We start from the raw sequence: 17,466 nt of genomic DNA on the forward strand, positions 1-17,466 counted from the left end.
TCTCTGTTCTGTGTCACGAGAGCTGAGCAGCCTGTAACGGAGCAGTTGCATAATTATGACGCTGGACTTGTTATGTGCCTTTATAATAACACCCTGGCAGAAAACACTAATCTATTTCAGCGGTGACGGTTAAACCATTTCACTGTAATGTAATCAGGGCTGAGAAAATAACAACGTGAGAAAATGGTCATTCTCACCACACAGTGAAATACAGTAGGAGATAGTAATACATGCACACCTAACATGGCTGACTGGATGTGAGAGTGTGAAGGTGTGTGTGTGTGTGTGTGTGTGTGTGTGTGTGTGTGTGTGTGTGTGTGTGTGTGTGTGTGTGTGTGTGTGTGTGTGTGTGTGTGTGTGTGTGTGTGTGTGTGTGTGTGTGTGTGTGTGTGTGTGTGTGTGTGTGTGTGTGTGTGTGTGTGTGTGTGTGTGTGTGTGTGTGTGTTTGTGTGCGTGTGTAAATCTGAATGTGAATCTGTCTGTGCGCGTGAATGTCTGCTTGTATCAGTGTGTGTTCCCAAAGAAAGCCTTTCCCAAAGAGAAGAGAATGTATGCAACATGGCCAACACTAACCCTGCTGCTTTACTGAGAGGACAGCTCAGCCTGTGGTCAGCTGATATTTTACAATAGTACTGAACGGTAACTGCCTTCTGAATAGGAACGACCAGAGAACCCAAGGGAGGGTTGAGGGATTCCTATTCCATTCTCAGCCCCCCCCCTCTCTCTCTGTCTCCAGCAGCATCTATCCTCCAGTCCTCTCCCTTCCCCCTAACCTCCTTCTCTCTCTCCGTCTCTCTCTCTCTTCCCCCACTCATGCAAATTTCCCTTAAACAGATGCTCCTAATTTCTCCCTCTCCGTATAACAGACCTGTCCAATGTGAAATGAAAACATTCCATTCTCTCAATCCCTCGCTCTCTCACATACACACAGAGATCAGAAATCCAAAGGCAGTAAATGCAAAACACACCTCAGAGAGAGAAAAAGGGAGAGAGAGGGAAAGAGGGAGAGAGGGAGAGAGAGGGATAGAGAGAGGGAGGGAAAGAGGGAAAGAGGGAGAGTGCGAGCGAAAGGGAAAGAGAGAGAGAAAGAGAGGGATAGAAGGAGAGAGAGGGAGAGAGAGAGGGAGAGAGGGGGATTACATGATGTAGAGACCAGCTGAAGGGAAGACGGGAACAGAACAGATCTTTTTCTCCCCTGCAGCACTAACACAACAACTGACTGTAAATCAACAGACCCACCGCCCCTGTGAAGAAGACAATCCCTAACAATCCTTTTTCTTACAACCAAACAAAGGGAAAGCCAACAATACATGGTTAGAATATGGTGGCAATGTGTGTCTTACCTCTGTAATGTGTGGACTGCTCCCCTAGTGATGCCAGAGACATGCAGTCTGGTGGAGTAGTATCCACAAGCTCCCTGACTCTCTCTCTCCCTCTCCCTCTTTTTCTTTCACACACACACACACACACACACACACACAGTCAGTCAGTCAGGCAAGCAAGCAGGAAGGCAGGCAGGCAGGCTCATACACACACACACTCTTTCACTGTGCTGTGGCTCCCTCTCTAGCTGCTCTCACTTGCTGATCCAGCTGACATACGCCCTCCCCTCCTTCTCTAGCTGCTCTCTCTTGCTGATCCAGTTGACATACGCCCTCCCCTCCCCTCTGCTGCTCTCAATCTCCACCCTTCAGCCAGCACCAACACTACACTACACTGTGCCTACAAGGAGCCAGTAGGAGACCATCTCCTCTCTGCCTCACTCCTTCCCCGTACACCTCTCTCTTCCTCCCCTTCTTTCTCTCTCTCCCTGTTCGACACTTAAACACAGTGCTTCTGTGGGGCCACAGGAAAAGGCTTGACTGTCTTTTCTAATCACAGACTGTAAACATACACAGACTGTAAATAAGCACAGACTGTAAATAAGCACAGACTGAAGCAAATACAGACTGTAAACAAACAGACTGTAAACAAACACAGACTGTAAACAAACGCATAATGTAAATAAACGCAGACTGTCAACAAACACATACTGCCAACTAATACAGACTGTAAACAGACATATACTGTCAACAAACACATACTGTAAACAAACACAGAATTTAATACCAGATGACAGTGACACCCATGGCTTTTTCCATCTTTGCATGTAGATGATGTAGCTGATGTAGATGATATAGATGTAGATGATGTAGCTGATGATGTAGCTGATGATGATGTAGATAAGGTAGATGATGTAGCTGATGTAGCTTATGATGATGTAGCTGATGATGATGTAGCTGATGTAGCTGATGACGATGTAGATGATGTAGCTGATGATGATGTAGAGGATGATGATGTAGATGAGGTAGATGATGTAGCTGATGTAGATGATGTAGCTGATGTAGATGACGTAGCTGATGATGATGTAGCTGATGATGATGTAGCTGATGTAGATGATGATGATGTAGCTGATGATGAGGTCGCTGATGATGATGTCGCTAATGATGATGTAGCTGACGTAGCCGATGGTGATGTAGATGACGTAGCTGATGATGATGTAGATGATGATGATGTAGATAAGGTAGCTGATGATGATGTAGCTAATGATGATGTAGCTGATGTAGCTGATGATGATGTAGATGACGTAGCTGATGATGATGTAGATAAGGTAGATGATGTAGCTGATGTAGCTGATGATGATGTAGATGACGTAGCTGATGATGATGTAGATAAGGTATATGATGTAGCTGATGTAGCTGATGATGATGTAGATGATGTAGCTGATGATGATGTAGATAAGGTATATGATGTAGCTGATGTAGCTGATGATGATGTAGATGACGTAGCTGATGATGATGTAGATAAGGTATATGATGTAGCTGATGTAGCTGATGATGATGTAGATGATGTAGCTGATGATGTAGATAAGGTAGATGATGTAGCTGATGTAGCTGATGATGATGTAGATGACGTAGCTGATGATGATGTAGATAAGGTATATGATGTAGCTGATGTAGCTGATGATGATGTAGATGATGTAGCTGATGATGATGTAGATAAGGTAGATGATGTAGCTGATGTAGCTGATGATGATGTAGATGATGATGATGTAGATGATGTAGCTGATGATGTAGATGATGTAGCTGATGTAGCTGATGATGATGTAGATGATGTAGATTTAGCTGATGATGATGTCGATGATGTAGATTATGTAGATGACGTAGCTGATGATGATGTAGATGATGTAGATGATGTAGATGATTTAGCTGATGATGATATAGATATAGCTGATGTAGCTGATGTAGATGTAGATGATGATGATGTAGATGTAGATGATGGAGCTGATGTCGATGATGTAGATTATGTAGCTGATGTAGATGATGTAGTAGATGTAGCTGATGTACAGTTGAAGTCAGAAGTTTACATACACCTTAGCAAAATACATTTAAACTCAGTTTTTCACAATTCCTGACATTTAATCCAAGTAAAGATACCCTGTTTTAGGTCAGTTAGGATCACCATCTTACTTTAAGAATGTGAAATGTCAGAATAATAGTAGAGAGAATGATTTATTTCAGCGGTATGACAGCTGTGTGGTCCCATGGTTTTATACTTGCGTACTATTGTTTGTACAGATGAACGTGGTACCTTCAGGCGTTTGGAAATTGCTCCCAAGGATGAACCAGACTTGTGGTCTACAATTTTTTTTCTGAGGTCTTGGCTGATTTCTTTTGGTTTTCCCATGATGTCAAGCAAAGAGGCACTGCGTTTGATGGTAGGCCTTGAAATACATCCACAGGTACATCTCCAATTGACTCAAAGAATGTAAATTAGCCTACCAGAAGCTTCTAAAGCCATGACATAATTTTCTGGAATTTTCCAAGCTTTTTAAAGGCACAGTCAACGTAGTGTATGTAAACTTCTGACCCACAGGAATTGTGATACAGTGAATTATAAGTGAAATAATTTGTCTGTAAACAATTGTTGGAAAAATTACTTGTGTCATGCACACAGTAGATGTTCTAACCGACTTGCCAAAACTATAATTTGTTAACAAGACATTTGTGGAGTGGTTGAAAAATTAGTTTTAATGACTCCAATCTAAGTGTATGTAAACGTCCGACTTCAACTGTAGATGTAGCTGATGTAGCTGATGTAGAGGATTTAGATGATGTAGAGGATTTAGCAGATTTAGCTGATTTAGCTGATGTAGATGTAGCGGATCTAGATAATGTAGCTGATCTAGATGATGTAGCTGATCTAGATGATGTAGCTGATCTAGATGATGTAGATGATTTAGCTGATGTAGATGTAGCGGATCTAGATGATGTAGCTGATGTAGATGTAGCGGATCTAGATGATGTAGCTGATGTAGATGATGTAGCTGATGTAGCTGATGTAGCTGATGTAGTTGATGTAGCTGATGTAGCTGATGTAGTTGATGTAGCTGATGTAGTTGATGTAGCTGATGTAGCGGATCTAGATGATGTAGCGATGTAGCTGATGTAGATGATTTAACTGATTTAGCTGATGTAGATGTATCTGATGTAGATGTAGCGGATGTAGATGTAGCTGATCTAGATGATGTAGCTGATGTAGCTATGTGTCACGTCCTGACCTTAGAGATCTTTTTTATGTCTCTGTTTTGGTTGGTCAGGGCGTGAGTTTGGGTGGGCATTCTATGTCTGGTGTTCTATGTTGTCCTTGTGTTGTATTTCTATGTGTTTGGCCTGGTATGGTTCTCAATCAGAGGCAGCTGTCATTCATTGTCTCTGATTGAGAATCATATTTAGGGAGCCTGTTCCCACCTGTGTTTGTGGGTGGTTGTTTCCGGATTAGTGTTTGTGTCACCTTTCAGGACTGTTCGTTTGTCGTGTTTGTTGTTTTGTTTAGTGTTGCATGTTCTATTAAAACCTTTTCTCAATAGGGGGGCGACATTTCGACTTTGTAAAAATTTGTTCCCAAATTAAACTGCCTCGTACTCAATTCTTGCTCGTACAATATGCATATTATTATTACTATTGGATAGAAAACACTCTCTAGTTTCTAAAACCATTTCAATTATATCTGTGAGTAAAACAGAACTCATATTGCAGCAAACTTCCTGTCAGGAACTGAACAATCTGAAATCTGGGGCTCTGTTCCAGGGTCAGTTTATAAATTTGCATGTAATCTATGGGTCGACATGCACTGCATACGCCTTCCCCTAGATGTCAGTAAGCAGTGAGAATTGGAATGGGGTGTCTAGCTAGATCTGAGGCGGAACAAGACATGTTGGAACGGAAGGACCGGTCTTTTCCTGGTTTGACCTGACGCAGGAAGGACCTCTCCATCGCGCTCTGAAAAGCTTTCGTTTTATAAGTTAGATATCTCCGGCTGTGATTTAATTCGATATACGTGTTAATAACATCATAATGTAGTTATTTTAAACCGAGTTATATCAGTTTAATGCGATTTTCGGTATTTTCTTTGTTCTGCGTTATGGAGGGTTGGCCACTTATGCGCCACATGGCTAACGTTTGCTGCTAATTACACAGTTGAAGACGACGTTCTACAACCGAGCAACGATTATCCTGGAGAAAGGACAACTTGTACAACATTCTGATGGAAGCTCATCAAATAGTAGGAACAATTTATGATGTTAATTCGTATATCTGTCGAAATTGTTCAGACTAATATTCTGCCATTAATTTCGGGGCGGTCTCGCTATAACGTAAGCTGTATGCCGTAGTAACGTTAATTTTAAAAATCGAACACAGCGGTTGCATTAAGAACTAATGTATCTTTCATTTGCTGTCCAACCTGTATTTTTTAGTCAAGTTTATGATTAGTTATTGATTAGATTAGGTGCCTCTCCCAAGATTTCTCCCAAGATTTTGTTTGCATTTTGGCTACTATTCATATTGTATAACCACGATTTGTGCCGCTAAATATGCTCATTTTCGAACAAACCATATATGTATTGTGTAATTTGATGTTATAGGACTGTCATCTGAAGAAGTTTGAGAAGGTAGGTGAAAAAATGAATATCTTTTGCTGGTTTATTCGTTATCGCTACTGTTGGCTTGAATCAATGCTGTTGTGTGGTTGGCTATTGTAGTAAGCTAATACAATGCTATATTGTGTTTTCGCTGTAAAACACTTAAAAAAATCTGAAATATTGGCTGGATTTACAAGATCTTTGTCTTTCATTTGCTGTACACTGTGTATTTTTCATAAATGTTTTATGATGAGTATTTAGGTAATTCACGTTGCTCTCTGTAGTTATTCTAGTTGCTTTGGTGAGAGTTGTGATGGTGGCTGCAATGTAAAACTATGATTTATACCTGAAATATGCACATTTTTCGAAACAAAACATATGCTATACAATAAATATGTTATCAGACTGTCACCTGATGAAGTTGTTTCTTGGTTAGTGACTATTTATATCTTTATTTAGTCGAATTTGTGATAGCTACCTATGCAGTAAAAAAATGGTGTGAATTTTTTTTTGGCTCTTTTGCTATCGTGGTTAGCTAATAGAAATACATATTGTGTCTTCCCTGTAAAACATTTTAAAAATCAGAAATGATGGCTGGATTCACAAGATGTGTATCTTTCATCTGGTGTCTTGGACTTGTGATTTCATGATATTTAGATGCTAGTATTTACTTGTGGCGCTATGCTAGGCTATGCTAGTCAGCTTTTTTACTGATGAGGGTGCTCCCGGATCCGGGATGAGTACTAAGTAGAAGTTAAATGATATGAACACTTACCACGCTGCACCTTGGTCCTCTTCTTCTCCTCCAGACGACAAACGTTACACTATGTAGCTCTAGATGATGTAGATGTAGCTGATGTAGATGATGTCGCTGATGTAGATGATGTATGTACACCTTTGATTCTGACACTGTGCTGATACCTGCTACGCACACACAGACAGACAGCCCATTGTGAGCTCCTGTAATCAAAGGGCTTTCATCTTCAGACCACTGGATTATTAAAGCCACAGAAGATTAAACCCCCCCAAAATGCCTGCATGCATCCCAGAGTGGAATCACCCTAACACTCTAACACACACACACACACACACACACACACACACACACACACACACACACACACACACACACACACACACACACACACACACACACACACTACACACACACACATACATACATACATACATACATACGTACATACATACATACATACGTACATACATGCCAAGGCTTTGTGTGCGTGCGTGGAGTCAAACCCTTAGAGATATTGTCTTCCTCATTGTTATCAGAATAAAATGTGGTCCGTTCTGGCTCGGACAAGGCTGAATAATTCTTCATTCCCCAGACCGTCTTTTAATCACTATTTCCTCAGCTCCATTCATACTGGTGTTATCCTGTTATCCTGTCTTCTCCTGTCTTATCCTGTTATCTAGTGTGGAGAGTTACTGTATGTACTACAAAGCAGTGTTGGAAAAAGTAAATTTTCATACTTGATTAAAAGTAAATATACCTTATTAGAAAATGACTCAAGTAAAAGTGAAAGTGACCCAATAAAATACAACTTGAGTTAAAGTATAAAAGTACTTTCTTTAAATACTTAAGTATCAAAAGTAAAAGTATAAATCATTACAAACTGATCATATTAAACAAACCAGATGGCAAAATTGTGATGTTTTTTTTTAACGGAGAGCGAGGGGCACACTCCAATACAAACAAAGCATGTGTTTAGTGAGTCCGCCAGATCAGAGGCAGTAGGGATGACCAGGGATGTGCTCTTGATAAGTGTGTCAATTAGACCTGCTAAGCATTCAAAATGTAACTAGTACTTTGGGGTGTCAGGGAAAATGTTTGTAATAAAAAGTATTATTTTCTTTAGGAATGTAGTGAAGTAAAAGTAATCAAACATATAAATGGTAAAGTAAAATACAGATACACCAAAAAACGACTTAAGTAGTACTTTAAAGTATGTTTACTTACTGTAACTACTTTAGACCACTGCTACAGAGAGAGGGATGGAGAAAGAGAAAGAGAGAAAGAGAGAGCGATAGAGACATAGAGAGAGATAGGCCTAGAGAAAGATACAGAGAAAGAGAAAGACATGGAGAGAGACAAGAGTGAGTCATTGTTCCAGCAGCATAAAATAAAGGAATACTGGAGAAGACCAGAGAATATCTACACCATGAGATAGCTAGCAGTATTTGGTGTTCATTCCATTTAAATTCAGTCAATAACCTGAAATTCAATGCTTTTAAAAGAAAATTGGAATCAGAATTTTGGTGTACTTCTAGAATCGACTGAATTGAAATGGATCTGACCCCAGACCAGATGGTGTATAATCCCCCCAGTAATGGTTCCTCTGCCAGAGGGATTGTGTAAAGCCAGTCTGCTTCCCAAATGGCACTCTATCCCTCTTCCCTATGTAGTGCACTACAAAACTAGTACACTACATATGGAATAGGGCACCGTTTGGGACGTACCTTCAGAGAGATTGACATCACAGTGACAGGGCACACCCTCCAGCCGAGAGAGATAAATCGTGAGAGTTGTTGATTTGTAATCTGGCTATCATGTTTTATTATCGGCTTATAGGATCGTCTCTGAACCCTGTTTTGGTGTCACTAAGGCTGTTTTAGTTAATGAGCTGGTTTAATAAGTACTAGATCACTAATCCCTCAGACAGAGGACACTCCCTCCTAGATATACTGCTGGCTACAACAATTCCAGAAATTGGTACAGTGGGGTAGACTAGGGCTTGTGACAGAGGAGGTAGAGTCGAGACAAGGAGCAGAAACAGGTCAACTACAGGCTTCTTCGGTTGTATTTCCATCATTACTAGGCTACTACAATTATAAATAAGGTATAAAGATCGTAGGCTAGTGTTTATGGTAGAGGAGAGAGTCAAGGAGCAGGAAGAGACATTCCTGAAACATAACAAACAAAAACACTAAAATAAGAAAAAGAAGCCATAAAAGAAAAGAAGCAACCCGAAAAATGAAAATAAATGTATTATATCAACAACAAAACATTTGAAAATAAGTCTAGAAGCTTGAATGGATCTCCCGCCACAGGCTACAGGCTACAGGCCACAGGCTACAGGCCATAGGCCTTCCATTCTGCTTCGTGGTCATCTGGCTCCTGCAGCAGCTGTTGTACAGGGCAGGGTTTACGCGGGTCTCTAATGATCCGCCAGCTGCCTGTCATGCTCGTCATAATGAATAGACCAAGGCGCAGCGTGAGTAGAGTTCCACATACTTTTAATAAACCGAAACTCAGCAAAACAAAACAAACAAGCACAAACAACTAAACGTGAAGCTACTGTTGTGCACTCAGGCAACTAAAGGTAGACAAGATCCCACGAATAACCACAGGGAAATGGCTACCTAAATACCCAATCAGAGACAACGATAAAAAGCTGCCTCTGATTGGGAACCATATCAGGCCACCATAGACATACAAATCACCTAGATGACCCACCCAAGTCACTATCACGCCCCAACCAACACAGAATAAAAAGCTTTCTATGGGCAGGGCGTGACACTGCCTTTGTGCTGAGCTTCGGAATCATTCTGCTTCGCGTAATAATATGATTATTATTTTTAATTTGTAATAAAAAATAGGCGTGTTTAGTGCAAATTACATCTTAAAAGGAGACAGCAAGAAATAAAGAGAAGCAGGTGAAAAGGGAAGCAGGTGAAAAGAGAAGCAGGTGAAAAGAGAAACGGAGAGAAAAGGAGGAGGCTGATAAAATAGATTTTCCGTCTGTGTTGCTATGGCGACAGTGGTGGCTGGTGGATGACTGATTTCCTGTACAGCTGTGTAGCTGGGAGGAAAAGGGTGAGTGAAGGAGGAGGAGCAGCGAGAGAGAGAGAGAGAGAGAGAGAGAGAGAGAGAGACTGTATTGATGTCATAGGCTGGGGGAGGAGCTAACTGAAGAGAGCAGTCCATGTTTTCTCTAGATTTTAAACCACATCTGATTTCCCCACTCCTGTAACGGGTTTCGTCCTCGTCTGAAGAGGAGTATGAAATGTCGGACCAATACGCAGCGTGGTAAGTGTCCATAATGATATATTTAATCAATCAAACAGAACACTGAACGAAATAACAAAAATACAAAACAAACAACCCGAAACAGTCCCGTATGGTGAGAACACTAACACAGGATACAACCACCCACAAAACACAAAGGAAAACAGGCTACCTAAATATGGCTCCCAATCAGAGACAACGACTGACACCTGCCTCTGATTGAGAACCATACTAGGCCAAACACATAGAAAAAGACAACCTAGACATACAACATAGAATGCCCACCCACATCACACCCTGACCAAACAAAACATAGAAACATACAAAGCAATCTATGGTCAGGTTGTGACAACTCCACTATATTTCTACATGTTAATATCGGGTAATTGACTTGACAGTTATTACAATTCATGACAAATTTGGTTGACTACAATAGCAAATATACTGATGAGGTTTAGGGTAATTTTTTAACTGGGATTTATGATTTTCCCTACACATTACTGAAAACAGTGAAGACTAAAAGAGAGAAAGAGAGAGAGCGAGAGAGTGAAAGGGAAAGAGGGGGAGAGGGAGAATCAGAGAGAGAGAGAGAGCGAGAGAAAGTGTGTCCCTAGCTTATTAAAGCCGACTGTGTACAATGTGATTAATGTCATCTCTTTAACCTACCCACCCACACACACAGCATCCCCCTCCATGAGAAATACTCATTCAACGCACAACACAACTCTCCATCCCACTTAAGTACTGTAGAGCAAAACTCAACAATTGGGAACAATTACTCATACACTCACACACAAAGTGTAGGGGAGACTGGGGTTGGTTGTCACACTTTTTACTCTCATGTGTATTTCTCAGAACCAGTATATCTTACAAGACTATTTTCAAAATTGAAATGGGAACCCTTTTTATCCTAATATCTTATTCAAACGTGGAGGTATAAACCATCAAACACACTGTGTCCACTTGTGACAACCAGCCCCATTGGATGTCACAGTACGGGGTTGGTTGTTTATGATAATGAAGTTAATAGTGACAAACAACCCCACATTCCATGGGACAAACAATCCAAAACCACCCCCCAATGCTAATTAAGATGCTGGTTACCACATGGTTTGATTTAGGAACTCAGAAATCCATTTGAAATATAGTTCTCTTTCCTCTTTTCAACAAAGATAATTGTTTATCGATCCGTAAAATATTTCTGTATTTATCTGTTTTCATTTTGCATTTAGTTTTTTGTAACTGCTCTATGGATATTATTAATGCTTGGATAACCTATGTATTGATTTATTTTACATTCTTTATGCTGTGGGCACTGCATTCTATGTGAATCATTGTAATGTTTGTTTATGTGTCAATCCCGTAAAGGATTAATTCTGTATGGGATTAACTGGTGATTTGACACAAAAATAAAATGTCATTAATTAATTAGATTCTCCCATAATTCAAACATTTACAAAGAAAACACAAACATATATATATTTTTTACTTTCACTTATGAAAAACACAAAGTACATTCACCTCAATGTTTTGTCATTCTGACATGAATTGACCAGGTAGATGAGTTCTTTCAAAGAATTCACACATTTTAACCTTAAAAATATTACACAGCTCCATTTAGATTGGGAGTATTTAGTACTGTGACAACCAACCTGGTCTGCCCTACTCCACACAGTTCCCTTACAGTGCATTCAGAAAGTATTCAGACCCCTTGACTTTTTCCACATTTTGTTACATTACAGCCGTATTCTAAAATTGGTAAAAAATAATGTATTTCCTCATCAGTCTACACACAATACCCCATAATGACAAAGCGAAAACTAAGGAATTGTCCGTAGAGCTCCGAGACAGGATTTCGTCGAGTCACAGATCTGGGGAAGGGTACCAAAAAGGGTCTGCATGTCTGAATACTTATGCAAATGTGATATCAAATATATATATATATATATATATATATATATATATATATATATATATATATATATATATATATATATATATATATATATATATATATATATATATATATATATATATATTTGCAAACATTTCTACAAAACATTTTTAATTTTTCACTATGCATAATTTTTGGACAGAAAGTTTCTGATTTTTGCAATGTTACGATGATGGAAAAAAGCTGTCCTTGAAACAGTCTTGATATGTTCGTCAAAACAGAGATCAGGGTCCAGAGTAACGCCGAGGTCCTTCACAGTTTTATTTGAGACGACTGTACAACCATCAAGATGAATTGTCAGATTCAACAGAAGATCTCTTTGTTTCTTGGGAACTAGAACAAGCATCTCTGTTTTGTCCGAGTTTAAAAGTAGAAAAATTGCAGCCATCCACTTCTTTACATCTGAAACACAGGCTTCCAGCGAGAGCAATTTTGGGGCTTCACCATGTTTCATCAAAATGTACAGCTGTGTGTCAACCATATAGCAGTGAAAGTTAACATTATGTTTCCGAATGACATCACCAAGAGGTAAAATATATAGAGAAAACAATAGTGGTCCTAAAACGGAACCTTGAGGAACACCGAAATTTACAGTTGATTTGTCAGAGGACAACCCATCCATATACACTATTCACTCATACAATCACATACATAAACACTATTCACACATACATAAACACTATTCACTTATACATAAACACTATTCAATCATACACAAGCTTTAAGAAAGTGATATTAGTAACAACTCTCACTGACCTATATCCTTGGAGTTAGAGCAAATAGTGAGGGGCTATAGAGAGAGGCATGTCCAATCTATGTGCAATGTTTGTGTGTGTGTGACTAAACATTATGTAGCTTCATGATCCCTCATGTCTCCATTAAAAAAACTTGCAGTTATAGTTTGTCAGCTTGATACACAGACAATGAATATATCATATTGAATTACATTGAAATATAATTTAAAAACTATAATCCTTCAATTCAGTATCAAAACATGAAATACAAGTTCAATTTATGAATTCAATGATTCAATTTGTGAATTACAAATGCAAAAATATTGAAATCAAATAGTTAGGGTAAATGTTATTTTTGGGATAGTCAACCCTTTTCAAACTGCACAGCCCTGGCACAGTGTTTTGGGACACAGACAACACTGCCACCTGGTGGCTAACTATAGTATGATGAGGCAGAAAACTAATGACTGCTGAGGTTAGATGTTTTCTACAGGCAGCAGAGGGGAGCATGTCTCCATGGATACAGAATCTTGGCTTCTCCCAGTGTTCTCAGAATGTCAGTCGAGAGGAGAGGTCTCAGTTCCAATACTTCCCTCTTTGAAGTAATTATTGATCTGACATAATTTGGACACAAAGCAGGGACTCCACTACATATATTTGCTTTGATAAACCCACTGTTAGATCAGTGAAAATGTCAAGGAAGGGTTAGGTATAAGAGCATTAGTCATTTGTATACGCAACTTAGTCAGTGGTGCATTCAAAAAAGTATTTGAATAGGGCACTGCGCTTGACTCTGTTTTCATTGCTCAGTCTGTTATACACAGAGTATACCAAAAGCTAAAGACAACTTCCTGATATTGTCACCTAAAACCCTGACAAACTTTTACAGATGCACAATTGAGAGCATCCTGTTGAGTTATATCACCGCCTGGTATGGCAACTGCACCGCCCTCAATCGCAAGGCTCTCCAGAGGGTGGTGCGGTCTGCAGAACACATTACCGGGGGCAAACTACCTGCCCTCCAGGACACCTACAGCACCCGATGTCACAGAAAGGCAAAAAAGATCATCAAGGACAACAACCACCCAAGCCACTGCCTGTTCACCCTGCTACCATCCAGAAGGCGAGGTCAGCATAGGTACATCAAAGCTGGGACCGAGAGACTGAAAAACAGCTTCTATCTCAAGGCCATCAACCTGTTAAACAGCCATCACTAACACAGAGAGGCTGCTACCTACAGTTGAAGTCAGAAGTTTACATACACTTAGGTTGGAGTCATTAAAACTCAACCACTCCACAAATGTCTTGTTAACAAACTATAGTTTTGGCAAGTCAGTTAAGACATCTACTTTGTGCATGACACAAGTAATTTTCCAACAACTGTTTACAGACAGATTATTTCACTTATAATTCACTGCATCACAATTCCAGTGGGTCAGAAGTCTACATGCACTAAGTTGACTGTGCCTTTGCCTTTAATTTACATTCTTTGAGTCAATTGGAGGTGTACCTGTGGATGTATTTCAAGGCCTACCTTCAAACTCAGTTCCTCTTTACTTGACATGATGGGAAAATCAAAAGAAATCGGCCAAGACCTCAGAAAAAAATTGTAGGCCTCCACAAGTCTGATTCATCTTTGGGAGCAATTTCCAAACGCCTGAAGGTACCACGTTCATCTGTACAAACAATAGTGTGCAAGTATAAACACCATGGGACCACGCAGCCGTCATACCGCTCAGGAAGGAGAGGCGTTCTGTCTCCTAGTGATGAACGTACTTGGTGTGAAAAGTGCAAATCAATACCAGAACAACAGCAAAGGACCTTGTGTAGATAATGGAGGAAACAGGTACAAAAATATCTATATCCACAGTAAAACTAGTCCTATATCGACATAACCTGAAAGGCCGCTCAGCAAGGAAGAAGCCACTGAACCGCCATAAAAAAGCCAGACCACAGCTTTCAACTGCACATGGGGACACAGATCATACTTTCTGGAGAACTGTCCTCTGGTCTGATGAAACAAAAATAGAACTGTTTGGCCATAATGACCATCGTTATGTTTGGAGGAAAAAGGGGGATGCTTGCACGCCAAAGAACACCATCCCAACCGTGAAGCACGGGGGTGTCAGCATCATGTTGTGGGGGTGCTTTGCTGCAGGAGGGACTGGTGCACTTCACAAAATAGATGGCATCATGAGGTAGGAAAATTATGTGGATATATTGAAGCAACATCAAGACATTAGTCAGGAAGTTAGTCTTCCAAATGGACAATGACCCCAAGCATATTTCCAAAGTTGTGGCAAAATGGCTTAAGGACTACAAAGTCAAGGTTTTGGAGTGGCCAACACAAAGCCCTGACCTCAATCCTTTAGAAAAATGTGTGGGCAGAACTGAAAAAGTGAGTGCGAGCAAGGAGGCCAGCAAACTTGACTCAGTTACACCAGCTCTGTCAGGAGGAATGGGCCAAAATTCACCCAATTTATTGTGGGAAGCTTGTGGAAGGCTACCCGTAACATTTGACACAAGTTAAAGAATTTAAAGGCAATGCTACCAAATACTAATTGAGTGTATGTAAACTTCTGACCCACTGGGAATGTGATGAAAGAAATAAAAGCTGAAATAAATCATTCTCTCTACTATTTCAACATCTTGGCCATGTTCTGTTATAATCTCCACCCGGCACAGCCAGAAGAGGACTGGCCACCCCTCATAGCCTGGCTCCTCTCAAGGTTTCTTCCTTGGTTCTGGCCTTTCTAGGGAGTTTTTCCTAGCCACCGTGCTTCTACACCTGCATTGCTTGCTGTTTGGGGTTTTAGGCTGGGTTTCTGTACAGCACTTTGTGACATCAGCTGATGTAAGAAGGGCTTTATAAATAAATGTGATATTATTCTGACAATTCATATTCTTAAAATAAAGTGGGGGTCCTAACTGACCTAAAACAGGGTATTTTTACTAGGATTAAATGTCAGGAATTGTGAAAAACTGAGTTTAAATGTATTTGGCTACGGTGTATGTAAACTTCCGACTTCAACTGTACATACCGACTTGAAATCATTGGCCACTTTAATAAATGGATCACTAGTCAGCTTAAATAATTCCACTTCAATAATGTTTACTTACATATCTTGCATTTCTCATCTCATATGTATATACTGTATTTCATACCATCTATTGTATCTTGCCTGTGCCGCTCGGTCATCGCTCATCCATATATTTATATGTACACATCCTTATTCCATCGCTTTAGATTTGTGTGTATTCGGTAGTTGTTGGGGAATTGTTAGATTACTTGTTTGATATTACTGCACTGTCAGAACTTGAAGCACAAGTGTAACAATTGCTTAACACTATGGGACTGAGAAATACTGAGAAACCCAACAATGCACTTGATTTACTCGTATGTTTAAGCGTAAACGCTATTGGAGCACTTAGGTTCGCTACTGGAGCAGTAGGGAGAAATAAAAACCACACAAGTGAATCATTTAGGGGAAAAATGCCAGCTTATATTTTGTAAATAAAAATACTCACAAAAGAATGAATCACCTTGAGTAAATATTGATGTGTGAAATTTGTACAATGAGCTCAATATGAATGAAATACATCAAAAGTACAATAGACTTAGATATCGGCCATATATTTATTTTTTTATTTTACCGTTATTTTACCAGGTAAGTTGACTGAGAACACGTTCTCATTTGCAGCAACGACCTGGGGAATAGTTACAGGGGAGAGGAGGGGGATGAATGAGCCAATTGTAAACTGGGGATTATTAGGTGACCATGATGGTTTGAGGGCCAGATTGGGAATTTAGCCAGGACACCGGGGTTAACACCCCTACTCTTACGATAAGTGCCATGGGATCTTTAATGACCTCAGAGAGTCAGGACACCCGTTTAACGTCCCATCCGAAAGACGGCACCCTACACAGGGCAGTGTCCCCAATCACTACCCTGGGGCATTGGGATATTTTTTAGACCAGAGGAAAGAGTGCCTCCTACTGGCCCTCCAACACCACTTCCAGCAGCATCTGGTCTCCCATCCAGGGACTGACCAGGACCAACCCTGCTTAAGTTCAGAATCAAGCCAGCAGTGGTGTGCAGGGTGGTATGCTGCTGGCCTGCCTATAGTTTACTAGGGCCCACCCAACTCTATCTTAATCTGAGGGTCTCTCAGATTTCAATATTCAAAGTTCAATAGCAATACAATAAACATGAATCCACAGAAAAACACAACCCAATTCACAAATAGTGACTTATAAACCACTATGACATGGAATCAAATGTGAGTGACTGTGCCTATCAATTAACACTGTAAGGTGTTTATGTGTAGCATGTGTTTAACAATCCCACTGCAATGTAGGATGCCTTGCAAGAAACATCCTACCACACCGTAGTATGGCAGTGCAAATTCACTGTTCTCCAAGGAAAATACATCTTTGCCTGTAAATCTTCTTATTGATGTCTTGAGTTTGGGCGGCTCTCCATCCTTGGTGGAACGAATCCAAACTCAAAAAACCTGACCAAATCCTGGTGTCAATCTTTCCCTCAACCCCTTCACAGCATGTTAGTATAGAAAAGGGAGTGTTAATATCCAGTTCTCTCTTTCAAGTTTAGTTTTATACAACTTCTCAACGATTTGAAACTTTGTTTTTCTTCCATGGAATGGCGGTAGCTACTCACGTTCCGTTCTTTTTTTTCAGCATGTTGGCGCTAATTGGTGTATAATTTGAGGTTAGGAGACGGACTAAGAGAATATTGAGTTTTGAATTGGCTCAAGATAAACTGCT

General features: G+C 40.1%; 1 protein-coding gene across 2 annotated transcripts in view; it reads right to left on the bottom strand.

Moving 5' to 3' along the window:
* The window catches only part of LOC129813189 (guanine nucleotide-binding protein G(I)/G(S)/G(O) subunit gamma-2), a 38,771-nt gene extending 37,133 nt beyond the window's left edge, over positions 1-1,638 (bottom strand). Inside the window, exon 1 of one of the 2 annotated variants that reach the window (XM_055865456.1) lies at positions 1,344-1,638. The gene's annotated coding sequence lies outside the window, so the exon portion shown is untranslated. The remainder of the gene's footprint in view (positions 1-1,343) is intronic. The other variant, XM_055865455.1, reaches the window with a different exon arrangement.
* Positions 1,639-17,466: the final 15,828 nt, after the last annotated feature.

This window comes from Salvelinus fontinalis, chromosome 16, assembly GCF_029448725.1.
Source record: "Salvelinus fontinalis isolate EN_2023a chromosome 16, ASM2944872v1, whole genome shotgun sequence".
Taxonomy (NCBI): Eukaryota; Metazoa; Chordata; class Actinopteri; order Salmoniformes; family Salmonidae; genus Salvelinus; species Salvelinus fontinalis.